General features: G+C 40.5%; 1 protein-coding gene across 2 annotated transcripts in view; it reads left to right on the forward strand.

Moving 5' to 3' along the window:
* Positions 1 to 2,364: 2,364 nt before the first annotated feature.
* yes1 (YES proto-oncogene 1, Src family tyrosine kinase) overlaps positions 2,365 to 13,988 on the forward strand; it is a 35,688-nt gene continuing 24,064 nt past the window's right edge. Inside the window, exon 1 of one of the 2 annotated variants that reach the window (XM_077522753.1) lies at positions 2,365 to 2,712. The gene's annotated coding sequence lies outside the window, so the exon portion shown is untranslated. Of the gene's footprint in view, positions 2,713 to 12,072; positions 12,423 to 13,988 lie in introns of those variants that run through there. The other variant, XM_077522760.1, reaches the window with a different exon arrangement.

The following is a 13,988-nucleotide window of genomic DNA, read 5'->3' on the forward strand; positions in this document are numbered from 1 at the left end:
GAACGACTGCACTTTGCGGGGCAAGAACGTCATTACGTTCAGTCTGACGCAATGTGACGAAGAAAGAACGTCACCGAATCGGGAGGTGTGGGGGGGGGGGGGGGGGGTGCTTTGTGGGGAGGCTCATATCCCACCCCAACCACCACCACCCAACTTGGCCGAGGGCTGGAATGAAAAGTGACTGCACTCACACACTTTAAGCGCACACAGTCGAGGAATGAGGACACGGTGCCACCATCAGGACAACAAGGGAATAGATAGATAGATAGATAGATAGATAGATAGATAGATAGATAGATAGATAGATAGATAGATAGATAGATAGATAGATAGATAGATAGATAGATAGATAGATAGATAGATAGATAGATAGATAGATAGATAGATAGATAGATAGATAGATATTTAACCAGTCACATTGAAATTCATGTTAAATGGGAGTGTGCACATACCTTGACAATTTAAAGAGCCTCTTATTAACAGGGAGACTGACAAAGGCCGATACCAACATCAAAGGAGTTGCAGGAATTTATTGCAAGTAATGGATGTTTAACCTGTGACAACAATCACCTTTCTACAGATTTCTGGCATATGGGGTAGAGTTGCAAGTTGAAACACAGTATAAATGTACAAAACATATGTGGAGGAAAATGTTTTGTGGTCCGATGAAACCTTGGGTTGAACTTTTTGACCATAGTTCCAAATGGTATGTTGGGTCCAAACAAAACCGCTCACCAACAAAAGAAAACCATCTTCAACTGGCACTGGGGCCTTTGTCAAGGTGGAGGGAAATATAAACCATTCCAAATACCAGTCAGTGTTGGCAAATACCTTCAGGCTTATGCTAGAAAGCAATATATATCAGTCTTCTCCGGGCACTCCGGTCTCCTCCCATGTTCCAAAGTAGGGGTGTTTAAAAAAAAAAAAATCGATTCGGCGATATATCGCGATACTACATCGCGCGATTCTCGAATCGATTCAATAATCGGCAGAATCTTTTTTTTTTTTTTTTTTTTTTTAGGATTCGCACCTTGAGCATGGAAGAATGTTATATGAACGGAACATTAAGCCTTAATATTTTATTTTAATGCTGTTCAAACATGAAACAGATTACAACCTCTATAAGACTGAAATTTCAGATAAATAAATAATACATTTTCATATAAATCTTACACTCTACAAGCTTACTGATTAGTATTTTCTAAATTTGAATGGAAAAAAATCGCAACAATCGACTTATAAATTCGTATCGGGATTAATTGGTATCGAATCGAATCGTGACCTGTGAATCGTGATACGAATCGAATCGTCAGGTACTAGGCAATTCACACCCCTATTCCAAAGACATGCATGGCAGGTTAATTGGTTGCTCCGATTTGTCCCGAGGTGTGCTTGGGAGTGTGGATGGTTGTTTGTCTCTGTGTGCCCTGCAATTGGCTGGCAACATGTTCAGGGTGTACCCCGCCTACTGCCCGAAGCCAGCTGAGATAGGCTCCAGCACCCCCCGTGACCCTTGTTAGGAAAAGCGGTCAAGAAAATGGATGGGGATAAATATATAAAAAAAAAAAAAAAAAAAAAGTTTTTAAATTTATTTTGATCTCATTTTTTAATAGCATTACAACCTGGCCTATGGATAGATTTAATGTGACAGTCTGTCTGTCTGTCTGTCTGTCTGTCTGTCTGTATAGCTAGCCGTCTTCTAGGCCGACCAAAGCACTGTTCTTTTTATTTTAACTTTGTTGGTGCGTGATTTATTTATTTATTTATTTATTTATTTATTTATTTATTTATTTATTTATTTATTTATTTATTTATTCACTTATTTATTTATGTATTACCAGTGTATTCAAATATTCCAAGTACTTCACAAACCCAAACTTTTAATGCCTCTAGGGGGTGCCAGATGATTGGAAATTGAGTGTTCAGTCAAGGCACACGCATACAAAAAAAAAAAAACTACAAGAAACCTGCGGTGAAAGTATGACGCTTGTGTTCATATCGAGAAAGTAAGCTTTTTAAATGATTTGATTCCTATAAAAAACTAATTGTTTCTGTTAATTCCATGTCTTAAAGTATTTAACTACTTTAGCGTCCACGCACGTCGGCCATGTTTGGCGCAAGGGAGAGTCGATCCTGAGACGTTCAAATTTATGCTTGGGAATATAATTGCAAAACGTAATATTATGCCTTTCATTTTTTTAAAACTTTGCTAATATTTGTAAGATCATTTAGAATTAGTAGCTGCAATTGGCAGGATAGTGTCTCCTCGTTGTTAAGGTGTAAGTTAATGTGTTTTAGACGTATGAAATAGAATTACCGATTTTACGACTTTGAAAGTAAGCACATGAACGCATCGTGATTCCTTCTCTGGCCCTGGTGGCTACTAGCCGGGCTATTGTGCTGGGACAACTCACTCACCCTCGGTCATTTTAAGATACGTTTTTCGCCGGCTTTTCTCGCCTTTTTACATAAATCTGTAAACCGAAAGTGACGGTTCCACCTTCCTTTTCCGAAGGACTATCCGAGGGGTCCTCTCAGACGACTTTCGAGCTGCTGGCGCAGGAGTTTAGTAGTCAGCATGGGACGTACAACTGAGATTTGATTGTGCGTGCGTGTGATTGTCCTCCAATTTCGGACGTGAAAATAAGAAAAGGGAGGAAGACAAGACGCATGTAGCCGGAGTACGACGCTGCTGAGGTCGCTTGGGAAAAGGTAATGTAAGAGACGAGGGAAAAGTCTTCTTTGGGGAGTGTTGGGCGAGCGAGCGAGGCCTGTTAGTTTTTGTGTTGCCTGACACACAAAAAGTTGGGGATTGTGTAGTTTTTCTAGCTTGTGTGTGGTTGGGGGTTCACGCCGGTACGGCTACTTGTTGAGTTCCTCAAAACCTGGCTAGGACGAACTAATGCTGTTGAAATTGTGTTTTAGTGTAGTTATAAAACAACCAAAGAAGATGTAAATGTGATGTTTCTTAGCTAAATTTACACTACCAAATGTTTTGTGCCTTCCCTAGTGAAGGTCTCCTCATCTGTTGCAAGCATTTTCTCAACTCTGGCATTATAAACTGAACACATGTAAAGTATTTCTATTGCAATTGTTTATGCGTGCAAAGTACTCATGTTCCACTGTTGAGGAAGCTACTGTCCTGTAACATCCACTGTTCCTGTGTTTGGACACTCCACTCCCACGGTAATCCTCCTCCATGTTAATCCATCTGTGTGTACTGTACAGTCCCATTTGGCTGGACTGCCATGACACACACACACAGCTGTACAAGGAGGTGAGGAGGACTAACAGGTGGCACTGACCCGGTGTCATGTACTTAAAGAGGTGTGAAGGATCCTCTGGGCAGATCAAACACAACTTACAGTCTCGTGATGTAATGCAGCCGAAAGGCTGGATAAACACACTGCAGCACCAAGTGCCCAATTCTGATTTCATGCTTATATCCGGTCTAGTTCCATGCACTGCTCAAGTGACACGTATCACACAGAGCTTTGTTTACATTGACAGAGCACATGAAACAACACCCAAATTGCACGTAAATAACTCCACAAGCGTCAAATGATATGAATAACTGACAAATTGATTTACACGGGCAGTTTAGTTCATATAGCTTAACTGGACTGTTAAAACAGACGGTTAAAATCAAATGCATGTTAAGTTTACCCCCATTTACAAGTACCTTAACTTACGTTAACGCGATGTTCCAGGCAGCCGCAGTTTAAAAAATAGGATGGTTGCAGGACAATGTGGAGGAGAGGGAAGGCAAATGTGTAAAAGCTGTGATTGCCGTGGATGCCCGGCGAGATTTTTAAACTGTGAAAAAAATTTTCCATGGGAGGCACAGTGCAGATGAAAAATTATTTGGCCAAAGTAAAATGGAGTGAATGAACCAAAAACTATGTAAAAGGGTCTATCGAAAATGAATATTGAGGCCGTCCCACTGCCATGTTCCACATACCACCTGCAGCTCTTCTGAAGCTAAATCATGTTTAATTTACTCACAATGTGCGCTGTGGAGTATGTGAGAGAAAACTGGCATTGAATGTGCAATATGTATCGGTCAATAACAACTATGGAGCCAGGCTAAGTTACAGGCACTTCATTTGACTCCTCCATCCATAGAATAAGATTACTTTGACAGACTGTCACAAATGTGATCAATGTCAGCAAAGGCCCAATTGTTAAAGGTAGAGATAGACCGATATGCTTTTTTCAGGGCCGATACCGATTCCGATTATCGGTAGTCAAGGAGGCAGATAACCGATATTTGAAGCCGATATTCATTTGCAGTAAAAGTTAAAATGTTGGCACCAAATTTTTGAATAATGCAAACCCTAACCGTTCTTTACAATGGATTCTCACACTACACTTTTCATTTTACATCCTTCTATCTGCAATAAGACGTTGGTGGCGGGGGGAGTTAAATGTGGGGGCCAATGTGACATTACCTTTTATAGCATTTGGGATACTTGTAGTTTTATTCTATAAATGTTATATTTTTATATTTTTAAGTAATAGGAGGAACCCTGTCATTCAAAATGTGCATCAGCTGTGGCATTACTTATTACTACAGCAAAAATAAATAAAAAAATTCCATGAGAAAAACTATTCATTCCTGAACACCATACAGTTCTTGTAGACCTTATTATGATTATTGTTATTGTTACCATATAGACAGTTTTGATAAGCTGAGGATCTTAAATCGAGAACAGCAATATCATGCTACTCCTCTCTACAAGAGAACTGTCAAAAGTAGGGGTGTTAAAAAAAAATCGATTCGGCGATATATCGCGATACTACATCGCGCGATTCTCGAATCGATTCAATAATAGGCAAAATCGATTTTTTTTTTTTTTTTAGGATTCACACCTTGAGCATGGAAGAATGTTATATGAACGGCACATTAAGCCTTAATATTTTTATTTTAATGCTGTTCAAACATGAAACAGATTACAACCTCTATAAGACTGAAATTTCAGATAAATAAATAATACATTTTCATATAAATCTTACACTCTACAAGCTTACTGATTAGTATTTTCTAAATATGAATGAAAAAAAATCGCAACAATCGACTTATAAATTCGTATCGGGATTAATCGGTATCGAATCGTGACCATTCGTATCGGGATTAATCGGTATCGAATCGAATCGTGACCTGTGAATCGTGATACGAATCGAATCGTCAGGTACTAGGCAATTCACACCCCTAGTCAAAAGACACTTCATCATGTAGTTTACTGCCACTTAGGATGCACCAATCAACGCAGAAAAAGGTAGAGTAAAATAACTTGGTTATAATAATAGTAAGAATAACTTGATTAAACAGACATTGTTGCGGTGGACCGCTGCCAGTTTCTGCTGTTTAATGTGTTTTACACTTATAGACACGTGTGTGTATATGGGCCCACTATTCTCTCACTACTGTACTGTACTGTATCACTTAATGGCACAGATGTACTTGTCTAAGTAATAACTGGGCTGCAACATTGCTAATTCACATAACAAGCACTATCTTAGCTGTCCACATGAATAGTTACTAACACACGAGAAAGTTATACAACACACCAAACATGAGCTCATTATTCAAAGTATGATGCACGTAGCGAAATTACATCACTGAACATTAATTGCAGCCGTGTACGGCCGTAGATGTTACATATTAGTGGCATCCATTGAGAGGATAATGTCCCAAATGACGGCAGACATGACGTGAAAAGAGAGACAAAACGAGCAAATAAGCACACTATACTTTAGTGCACTTCTCTACTAATGCCAAACATACGGAAGAGAACACGTTCGTGTAGTTAAACGGTGTTTGAGAAACTTAATTTGTTACGGAGCGGACTTTAACGAGGTGCACAACGAGCTGTCAATCAAATCGACGTCGAAGCTTACGGCACACAATGGCAAACCAGTGCGACAAATAAACACAATATAAAGTAACTAAACGCTATTTCGTGTCACTGTGGCATCTCACTGCATAATAACCGCTATGCAACAAGTAGTGGACGTGACGAGAGGTAAATATAATGACATTACTCTACTCTTAACATGGAACTAGACAATATAATAATGACAACTGTTAATATTTGGAACCTTTCTAACAAACATTATTTACTTAATTAAGTGAAAATGTGTGTGATTCCCTCCCCGAGTAGTTCAAGTAGCGAATTAGCTACTGGGTGTTAGCCTACATGCTAAGCTGAACACACCACTGTTAGCTAGCGGGGATTCAATGCAAGGCACTGCAGCTCCATTCATATAGTGCATTTAATACACAACATAATTCAATGTGTTTAGCTTATCATGGTGAAAAGTTTGGCGGAGTCTCTTCTCTTTTAACTTACCTTCGAAGCATGTGTCTCGCCTTGTGTCCGTGGGTGCGTGTGTGACCGGCTACTGTGATACACGGCATACACTACTGATTGGTTCTGGCTCTTGCACGGCTAACCAATCAAATGCTGCTATGGGCGTTACATTGCTGGAGTTGGACTCCATAACAGACAGAGACGCTCTGGGCTGCATTCGAAGCGAAAAGACGGAGTTTTAAATGGATCGCTCATATCGGCCGTCAGATTAATAAAACGGACCGATACCGATATGTACCAATATGTCAAATATCGGCCCCGATTATCGGCCCGACCGATTATCGGTCTATCTCTAGTTAAAGGTCTCTAAAATATTATCCTGAACACTTATATTGTGGGGTGGTGTGTGCAAAGTGTCCCCCCCAACACGATCTGCTCATAAAATGCTCAGTTGTTAAACTTGTTTAAAATTTGCAAAGTCTTATTAACCATACCACACACCATAAGAACACACTTAGATTTTTTTTTCTTATCGTCTGTGGGGCCTCACACTGAAAAAGTCGGTTAAAAGTGTTAAGTGTGTGTGTGCGTATACTGGTTAAGGGTGCTACTCAATCCCAAAGTGTCAACAAGGGGGTGCTTTGCTGCGTTTACGGCGTGAAGATGCCTCTGCAGGTGGCCTCAGTGAATGTGAATGGGACTCGGAAGGAAGTCCCCTCAGCTAGCCTCCCCCCCACCCCTCAAACTAACCACCACCACCTTCCTGGGTGATTGGCTGGCAAAGAGAAGACGTCTCAGAGCGCGTGCCAGGGCGATTACTGAGTTACGCTTCAGCGATGCTCTTATAGTCGCCGCGCCCGTGTCGTCACCCCGAGGATGTCATCTTAGATTTCAAGCACAAGCGCCGGTTTATCTTCCATTGAAGCGTGGCTGTAGACCTTGAGCTATTTTACTAGAGCTACTTTACTCCAAAAATCACAATTTAGGATCTACCTTGGTTTTAAGGCATCTTGGTTTACATAGAACAAGATGTAAAGAAAAAAAAAGTGCTTGACAGTTGTGGAGATTGATACACATTTACACTAAAACAGCGCAGAATCTCATGCTGAGTCAAAAGCCATGGAGTAAAAATGTGTTTTAAGATGAGTTTTGAAACTGGACAGAGAGCAGGCTTGTCTATTATTCTAAAGATTGGGCCCAACGCTGTCTGACTTCTGGCGTCGGATTGTTGTATCTAGGCCTTTACAGGAAACAACAATACATGTTATCAATGCAGGTGTATAAACAAAAGTTAACCTTGGCAATGTCAGCAAGTAATCATATGCAACTCCAGTTTTGGGTTAATTAGTAATATGTTGCAATAATTTCATTTGGGTAAGACATAATCCACAATTTAATGTTGTGAGTTACTGATTGTAGTTGTTCTCTCTGAAGTTCTGCCAGTTCTTCCACTCTTTTGATGATTCGTGTTTTCTTTTTACCAGATGAGTTTTCTTTTGTTTTGTATGAAAATTCGACAGTCTTTGTCCACGTGTTTTCAATAAGTCCGTTCTTTCTAAGTTGTCCCACCTTTTTGACAATGTCTTCATTTTGTTTAGTGAGATTTTCATTGACGTACTGTAGATATGTTTACCTTGAAGCTTGTGGCGGTCTCTCAAAAGAGCAATCGTTTTCTTCCTGTCAACAAACCTGATCAGAACTGCCGGTGGTTGTGTCCCTCCAGTTGTAAGCGAAAAGCACATCTGAATGTGCGCTGCATAGAGTTAATCCCAAATCTCTAAATTGAGTTGTCACTTCTTGTTCCACAGTCTCGTTCACTGAAGTTTGGTCAGAATCATCTACGCTTGTGCTGGCCGCAGCTCTCACCGGAGGTCTGCGGCGCCGCTTGATTTTGATATCAGTGACTATCACGTCGTTGATACGAAGATTCTGTTCCAAATCATCCTCTTTTTGTTCCAAGGCGACAATGTGTCAATCTTTTTTTTTTCTTGTGTCTTTCTCTGCAATTGCTGAATTTCCTGTAGAAGTGGCTCAATGTTCTTTTTCATTTCAAGTAAATCGGTGACCATTTTGTTGAGTTTTGCAAGAGAAGATTATCTTCAATCTCGTCAACTCTTTTTCCGCAAGGCATGTATGTTGCAACAATGTAATTAAAAATCTCAATGTAAAAATCAGCAGATAGTTAGAAGACGCAAGCAAGTGCTGGAGCGAATACAGATGTCCTTGAGTCTTCCCCTTATTGGGTTGAAAATGAGCACCATTGTAGTTAAACACGCTCTGAGGCACAACTTGAAACAGCAATACACAGACACATTCACTGACCATAAAGCTAACCGTAAGCCCGCGGCTAATGGCTGATAACAAAACAGCGTTTACTAGGGGTGTTAAAAAAAAATCGATTCGGCGATATATCGTGATACTACATCGCGCGATTCTCGAATCGATTCAATAAAAAAAAATCGATTTTTTTTTTTTTTTTGCGCTCAGAATTGTTCATTCGGTAGTCTTACCGATTCAACGTCTTATCATCATTGCCTTTTTTTTTTTTTTTTTTTTTTTGTGTGTGTGAATCGATTTTTAAACTTCCATTTTTAATGGAAAAATATTCAACAAAACGTCTGACTTCGGGTTAGGATTCGCACCTTGAGCATGGAAGAATGTTATATGAACGGAACATTAAGCCTTAATATTTTATTTTAATGCTGTTCAAACATGAAACAGATTACAACCTCTATAAGACTGAAATTTCAGATAAATAAATAATAAATTCTCATATAAATCTTACACTCTACAAGCTTACTGATTAGTATTTTCTAAATTTGAATGAAAAAAAATCGCAACAATCGACTTATAAATTCGTATCGGGATTAATCGGTATCGAATCGAATCGTGACCTGTGAATCGTGATACGAATCGAATCGTCAGGTACTAGGCAATTCACACCCCTAGCGTTTACTTAGCATAACTGCAGCAGCTAGCTAATGGCTAATAAAAAAAAAACAAAGCATCTTGCTTTCTCTTGCCCACAAGAGACTGGCTGGTTTGGCTCCTTCTGTCTCCGCACTGGCCACACTTAAAGCAGCTGTAACGAAGCTGAGCAAGCGAAGTTGCGGTGTGGATTCTCCGGCCGGTGAAGGCTGTGCAGAGTAGGCTGCTCGTTCTGTTATTTGTGGCGCTTATTCAGAGCTCGCAGCGGAAGGAGGATCGCCGCCGCAAAGAAAGGGATAGTTTTTCGTCGGAAAGCCCTCGAGGCTATACACGCTGATGGCAGGGCGAAGAAGACGACGAACACTTATCGAAAACGACGCGGCTGGTAAGCCCACTGATGACATCACAGGACCAACCACCCAATCAACTGCCGTGGCGTTTTACATCATGTCCTGGGCTCGCTCTGGCCCTGATAGCTGAGAGGGCTGGGAGCAGCTTGGCACGGTCCACTTCCGACACGGTCAGCTGTAATGGAAACGCTCGCTAACAGCTAACACCGTGCTGGCTTCGTACGGTGCGGTGCTGGGCTGCAGTGGAAAAACGCTATAAAGGTTTGCGTAGCTTTTGAGCGGGCACTAAGCGGTAAAAATGGAGCAATTCGAGAGAGTCTAACCCACTAAACACGCGCAAATGGGCAAATTAATCATTAACTGCCCTGCCAACCAGAATGCGCCCCGTCGCGCCGGTGGTTTTTGCGCGTACGTAAATGAGGTCATTTGCATATGTTTGGCCGAGAAATTACCCACCTCTATTTAAATGAGGCTCATTGATAAACAGCGTCTAATTCACTAACGCCAGAGCTAATAGCCACACGGAGTTTGAGTGACGCAAATGTTTTTTAAAAACGTGTTTTTTTCCTCAGGCTATAATCATACACCAAAATCTGAAACTGTCACACCCCTTTGTACAACCGTGTTTTCGTTAAATGTGGAAATTGGATGGATGTTCAATTCTTCAATAAACATTTGCCACAAGAAATCGTAGTGGAGGAGGTGAGGAAATAAAACTGAGTGGGACGCAAACCTGGGACCTTCTGCTCACCAGGTGAACGTGCTAACCACTACACCGTTTGTTCAGTTAGGTTCAACAGCGCAGAAATTTTACTTGTAGTTTACGCACGTGTCAGTCACGGATCCTTTCTGGGAATGTAAGATGTCCAGTTGGCATCGCACTTTGGCATTGCAAATATGAAGGATAATTGATTGCTTTGAATTCAGTTGAACAGAATGTTTACAGATAAAAGCTACTTTTATCACTACCCTGCGAGCATGGAGGTCATGGAGAAAGTGGGTGTGTTTAGTCCGCATAGGCGGTGCGGCGGTGGCTCCGTACCTGATGATGTCATAGAGTGAGCACCCACTCGTTTTCTCTGGTTGGAAGGGGCTGGTGCTTGGAGAGCAGAATGTCCTAGAATTTAGAATTTCTCTCAAATGGAGGAAAACACTTCTGTAATGTTTTTGGTGAAGAATTGGCATTTTAATTTGGCTAAAAGCTCGAAAAAGTTGATCATCCATTTTATAATCGCAACAGAAGTGCTAACTCACCAATTGCTCTCTAGCGGGCCACCACCGGCAAATGTAAACAATGCATCATACTGTAGGCTTGACAAGCAACGTTACGATTACACCAATCATGTGCGTCCCTAGCCGCATGGAAGTTTTTCGGGCATACTGGATGCAGTTTGCATATGGATATGCTTTTTTTGTGTATGCCTGATAGCCAGGTTTCCCCAATGCAATTTTGACAGACTAATGTGGAGAGCATGGGAAATATCTACCTTGCCATTTCTCCTCGTGATTGACAAACGGAGCGCACACTCACCAATGGCTGATGGACTAGATTGTGAGACAGTTACACCCATACAAATACTACTAACAATGTAACTTTTTATCCTAATAATCAATCCATTTAACATTTGGGTAAACTGCACTAGCATTTACAGTATGCGAATTGCACTGTTGAAAGGTCGACTGGCCGCTCCCAGCTTCACTCACTGGCGTCTTATCTGATTGGTCATAAGTGCAGAGTATTAAGATTATTTGCCAGCATGCCCTATTCTTCACTCAAAAACAGTATGCATTTTTCAGTCAAGATCATGAAATTAGCTTGCGTTTTAAGCTTTATCAATTTGCAGTTCAGAAAATGGATGGATGGATGTTTTGAAGAAAGCAGTAAAACAAACAAACAAACAAAAAACCTATTCTGGTTATACCTCTATTTCCTTTCCAATATGGACTCCCATGTTTTGGTGGGAGTCAGAGGAGGAATTGGACACAATATGACCATTCAATAATAAAGTGTTAAATGTGCAAGAATGAATAGGAATTGGAGGGATTGGTGTTGGGGCAATAGAGAACTATTTGAGTTTTTACAGTCTTAACAGAGTCTTGAAAGAAGCTGCCACTCAGCCTGGTGCTATTGCTCTGGATGCTCTGTAGCCTCCTGATTGAGGGGATGGAAGAGGGTGTGCGTGCATGTGTGCATGTGTGTAGGACGGGTTCGGTTCTTGATGATACAGAGCCCTCTTCATCTGCTGTCCTTTCTGCATTGTGAACTACATACACTGATACCTTGCATTGCTGAGCCGATTGGAACACACGCTGCACAACAGGGTAATTCAAATTGGCGGAGAATGGCATGGATTTAGTGTTTTATTTTTACATGAGTTGTTTTTATACAGAGTGAGCTTTTTCCCCCCCCCAATAATATCGCCATTCACTTCACAATATTGTGATAATTATTGTATTGTGATGTTCATATCTTAATAATATTATATTGTGATATTTGGATATTGTTACATCCCTAGTTGTTACTAGCATTCTTGTTCTGTGGTTTGCCAATTTAAGGCATTTACTTTCACTTTACAGGGACTTTATTGCACTGGCCCTGTTTTTTGTGGAATTCTAGTACAGTAAGTCATGTACAAAAAAAAAACAAAAAAAGCTGCTGGATTTTCGACGCTCGTTTAACTTTTGGACAGGAGTGTTCTTTTGTATTTGTCACTAGAAACTCTGAATGAAGACCCTTTCATCCAAAATATTCTTGGTGATTCAGAATGGAGGCAACAATGTGCCACTAAAGCAAAACCTTCCCTGAGTCCGTCTTGCCGCTCTTCTTGTGGTAAGTGGCAGCATGTGTCTCCCTAATCTAGCATGGCAAACATCTAGTCAGGTGGCCTTGGACATGGGGCATTTGAGTATACAATGCAGTTTATGGTGTAAAATAGTAAAAAAAAAAAAAAAAAAAAAAAAAAAAAAAAAAACTTGGAACATTTTTTTTTAGACTTGGAATGGATTAAAATAATTTACATTAATTAGAAAGGGAAAAGTTGTTTCGAATTTCGAACAATTCGCTTTTGGAACAGCCTTCTGGAACGGATTATGTTCAAAAATAGGCCTGTGATGACACTTCTCTGGTGAAAAACGACCTTGCAGCACTCAACCTTGCCATGAACGGAATGAGGAGAGACCTGGCCACAAGGTTGCTCGAGCTGGAGAACAAAGTCGCGATGAGTCAAAATCGTGATGAAGACGGATCTGAGTGACGGAGGTGTCGGACACATGGTTTTCACTATGCCCAGTTATCTAAAGCTGCTGGACTGTGATAATCCACATGGTACTAATCAACAAGTGATCAACAATTAATTTGAACGAATCTTCTCTCATGAACTACTTTCGATCAAATCACTGGTGAAGATGAACTGATTGAACTTTCTATAATCCATTTGCCTGAATCAAAAGTTTCCGAATGTAATCAACTGGATAATCAACTTCATGGACTTGATGAACTGTGTGAAATTTTATCATCTCTGCTGATCCTTAACTATTACTCTTGATTTTATGCGTCCTAGATTAGTATGGGGGCGGGAATTTATGAGCTTTTTTGCTTTTTCCTGCCAGCCCTTTTTCTTTTCGGTTATCATATGTTAAAATTGTATGTTGAAATGTTTGTCACAATGCTGTCCGAAAGGAAAAATGAACAAATAAATCAAATCAATCAAAAACCGAGGTTTGACTGTATGTCAATCCTCTAGTTCAGTAGCATAGTTAGTGATAGTCTACGGAGCATTCCGGAAAATTATTGTGGTTACGTCACCGCCATAGGAATGGAACTGAGGATAACCCCTTTTTGTTGTTGTTGTTGTTGTTGTTGTGTGTTTTTTGTTTTTTGTTTTTTTGTAATTCATGAAATTACAAAGAAGGGGCACATTTGCCTGATTGTTCAGTCTTTGGAAATAAAATAAGATAATTGAATATATGAACATAAAGTTGTTGCGGTTGAGTTCTAGCAGTTACTGATGATAATGGTGCGAGAGAGGAAATGGGCAAGAATAAAGGAGAGAGTGGTGGGTGTTTTGAGAGGCTATTGGCAATGATCGAGCACACAATTCACTAACTGCGTAGCGATGTGCTCCACTACTACCGAAGAACTGACCTGGCTTCTACTGTCACTATTTGACCAGTATTGTCAATGCAACGCTACAGTTTCAGCTTCCCTTTCTCATGTGTTGTATCATGCGGCGATCTCCAACCTTTTTTTGCACCACGGACCAGTTCAAACAAGTACATGTTTTTCGCCGACCGGCAATCATTTCCGCACGTGGTTATGCTCAAAAGATGACACGATTGATTGCTGCTTTGGCCCAGTGGCTGCATGGCTACTTAGTAGCAGCAAGACTACTAATGA

Source organism: Festucalex cinctus, chromosome 1, assembly GCF_051991245.1.
Source record: "Festucalex cinctus isolate MCC-2025b chromosome 1, RoL_Fcin_1.0, whole genome shotgun sequence".
Taxonomy (NCBI): Eukaryota; Metazoa; Chordata; class Actinopteri; order Syngnathiformes; family Syngnathidae; genus Festucalex; species Festucalex cinctus.